General features: G+C 36.5%; 1 non-coding gene across 1 annotated transcript; it reads left to right on the top strand.

The window, feature by feature from the left end:
- Positions 1-1,371: 1,371 nt before the first annotated feature.
- On the top strand, positions 1,372-1,478 carry LOC121152774. Its single transcript, XR_005883308.1, has one exon. It is a non-coding gene; the product is annotated as a U6 spliceosomal RNA (small nuclear RNA).
- Positions 1,479-3,829: the final 2,351 nt, after the last annotated feature.

Genomic DNA, 3,829 nt, shown 5'->3' with positions numbered 1-3,829 from the left:
AAGATGAACAAAGAGCTAGGATGATCTATGGATTTTCACTATCATTATTCCAAATTCCAATTTACTACTAAATTAGCAGCCTTCATATTTTCTACTTGTCTCCCCTATAATCTCTAATTTTGTAGGTCAAAGAGCCAAGATGAGAACTACCACTGTTCAGTCCATATATTATGTGTTGGAGAAGGGATGGAATGATGAGGAAACGAATCCTTCGGCTTTGTGTAGGCCAGGACTCTGATGACTACCTCATAGCTAAATGGCTCTGTGTTAGCAGAGGTGCTGTAATAGCACTGAGTCCACAAAGCATTCCCTGCTCCTTGGAGGGTTCACTCAGGTAGATAACAACAGGTACCTTTTGAGAAGAACTCAGACACTCTCGCTGCTATGCACTTTTGTTATATTACTATAGGGGTCTTTCTTACATGGATTCTTTAGTTGGTGAGTGCTGGGTTTCAGATTAGTCAACTAATTTGTATGACTGCTCTAAAGATTATTTTTAAAATTAAGACGTTATTGGAAGGTAATTGGCTTGGGTTGACAAACAATAAGAATTTTTCAAAAGGGAAAATTAGTTTATGAGATGGTACAGAAAACAATAGTAATTCTTGTGCTCAGACAGTGCGTAACTCAATCATAAAACCAATATCCACACCTATGATTAGGATTGACAAAGTCTAAAAATATTGCCTGTTGTAATTTATCATAAAATAATTTTCTTAGTATTTTTGAGCTCATCCAACAATTGTCAGAGAAATGAGAGGTTTGAAGTTTACTTACAGAAGATTGATGGTGTTCATAGCAATATGCACTTACTCCACCAATAAAACTAAAATCCTTTGTTGATTTACCTCCTTTGATACAAATGTAAATTATTTACTCCTTCAATTAAGGGAACTCTAATTAGAAGAGCCACATATAAATACTTTCTAGGAATCAGAATAAATGTGAAAGGCGTACAACTCTGAAACTGAGTACATTAGAAAAATGATAAGAAATGAACTTCCTTTGTTAACAAGTAAATATTATACAATCAGCAAAGGAAACCCCAAGGAAATACAGATGAAATTTTCTCTGTAGGTGAGGGGTTTGCTTCTCCAGTATTAGTCATATCTCCTTTGGATCCCAGGAGATGCTATTTCCAGGGAAATATTGAGAGAATCTATAGGAGGCAATTTTCATTTGGCTCAAATGATGCATCTGGGATTACTTAAATGTAAGCTTAAACAGATTAAATTTACTAGCGTTGCAGTCTCTTCAAATAACTTTCTTTAAAATCATCATTCGCTTAAATAACAATTTGTGACTTACCCCAAGTTTTCTGTTAATTACAAAAAGTCCAGTAAAATGCTCCCAATTAAAAATGCTTTTGTAGTGCTCGCTTCGGCGGCACGTATACTAAAATTGGAACGATACAGAGAAGATTAGCATGGCCTCTGCGCAAGGATGACACGCAAATTCGTGAAGCGTTCCATATTTTTTGTGAAAAATTGAACGTACATTACTTTTAACATATTGTTTACTCAATACTATGTCAATCAATTTCATAACATTGTAAATTGTTGCTGATGTTTTGTAGGGGCTTTTAACCGACAGGGACTTTACTCTGTTAGCTCTACCTTCAGACCAGAGAAGGTCTCCCCTAGAAACCGCTGAACTTATCTGGACAATAAGATGCTGAACTCTATGCTAGGTATATGCATGCAATGAATGAATCCCAATTGAACTTCAACTGTGAGTATGCAGCAAGGTGGAGGAATCCACCATGAGGGTAGGGTTGTGGGAGGGGTAGGGGGAATCCCAGTGCCTACAGGGCTGTATCACATAATACAATGTGATTAACAATAAAAAAAATTAAAAAAAATACTTTTGTAGTTTATATAATCATTTTTTTAAGATAAAAGAGAACCCGAGTGTTACCAATGTGCACTCTTTTCTTTCACAATTGGCTGGATCCTTCGTTAGTATTAATGTAGGATGTGCAAGTATATTTGCATAAATGAGTTTAAAGTTCCTTTTTGTAACAAGAAATATTATTCAGAAAGAATATTTCAAATTCCTTTTCCTAAAACTACATATTTTAAAATGGGGTTTAGCTAAACAAACCTTCAGCTAATGACTAAACAGTGGGATGTAATTTCTATAAAAGCAATGTCCTTAAATGCTGTCGGGAAAAAGGAAGCTTAAAACTGCTGTAGCAAGCACAGAATATTTCATGTACATCATGCTTTGCCGTGCCTTGTATGTCATGCTTCGTCATGGCTGGGAAACTTGGATATTGTTTTCCATCTGACAAAATCATCTTCCCTACTTCTCCTTTTGCCCACTCTCTGTTTATTCGAGTTTCAAATTGGTTACCAAACATCCACAGTGGGTCTATTTCTCCTTCTTTGGGTCTTTGGCAAAATGCTTTTTGGGGTTTTCCATCAGACACGGGCTCTGGACCCCCAAGGACTCTGTGAGGAGGGGTGCTCTTCACAGAATTCTGTCAGTTGCAGAGAAAGTTTGAATTCATTGCATATTTTAATTCTCTCTTAAGAAAATGTTGAAGTTGAACAATACTGCTCATTACGTGGTACAGATATTTGGAGTGAAAATATGATATAAATACATTGGGCACCAACCATAAAGGACATAGAAGCTGAAGAACATATGTACTTCTTCATGATTTGTTTTTCCCTTTGAGAATTATTCTCTGTGAAAGTTAGCCAGCTAAGAACTGTTTGTTTTCCCCTAAGCTGTGTTTATGAGATGCTGTGTTGAACACAGATATTTTCTGAGTGAGATAAATTCTACACAAGTTCATCTATTTACACACAAAACACTTGACCCTCATTTCATTTCAGTCTTCTTTTAATCAATTGAAATGTACCAACAGCCTTATTCTCACATGCATCAGGATTCATTGCACTCCTTCAACTGCCCTTTGCTCTCAAACAGTCCCCAAAGGAAGAACAATTATTTGAGAAAATGAAATCAAGTAAATAAGCCCTATTAAAAGAGAAACCAAGTAGCCAGCCATATTAAAAATATCCAGGGTTTGCATGTCTGGGTGAAACAACACTAAATATTTATTGTGATGCTTTTTTTTAATGAGCGTTTCAGGGCCCATCTGTGGTATTAATGGCTTATTGAGCAAACCTATGCATTAAGAGAAATGTTTTTCATTTAGATAAAGAAGGCAGAGGCAAAGGAAAATGATACAAGGTTCACCTTGTAAAAGACACAAATTAGATACAATGCACTGCCACCGGCAAACTAGAATCCAATAGAATAAAGCTTGGCAGCTACCGACATAAGGTAATAAGCTTATCAAATGAGGTTTTGCATTTTTGTATAATGTACATTTTATGGGGACCACTGCAAAATTAGTCAGTAGGATGAAATACAATTTAAAAAGAAAAATTAGAAGATAATACTCTGCTTTCCCAAATGAAAACAACCTGTCTAAAATTTGCCTCAAACAAGAGACCCAGGAAGATTTGTGCGTGAGCTTTCCCACTACACGAATGTCCTAGAACTGTTGCTCCACCTTCACTTCTTGTTCTACTCCCAAGTTTGCTTCTTCAACACCGTTTTCAAAAAGGAGCAAAAGGATGCAACACTCATAGTAGCACATATAATACAGTGTCACATAGATTTGGCTTAAAAATGAATTACAGTTATAACAGCAGAGCAATAGTGGGGGAGTGGGCAGACAGAGAGGGAAGCCAAGAGGGTTTCCATCTGCTGATTTATTCTCCAAATGACTGAAGCATTTAGACATGGATCAGGCCAAAGCCAGAAGCCAATATTCCCATCCAAGTTTTTATTATAGGTGGCAGGGACTCAG

Source organism: Ochotona curzoniae, unplaced genomic scaffold (assembly GCF_017591425.1).
Source record: "Ochotona curzoniae isolate NIBS_2020 unplaced genomic scaffold, NIBS_Ocur_1.0 contig_2599, whole genome shotgun sequence".
Classification (NCBI taxonomy): domain Eukaryota; kingdom Metazoa; phylum Chordata; class Mammalia; order Lagomorpha; family Ochotonidae; genus Ochotona; species Ochotona curzoniae.
This window is presented reverse-complemented; position numbering and strand designations above follow the sequence as displayed.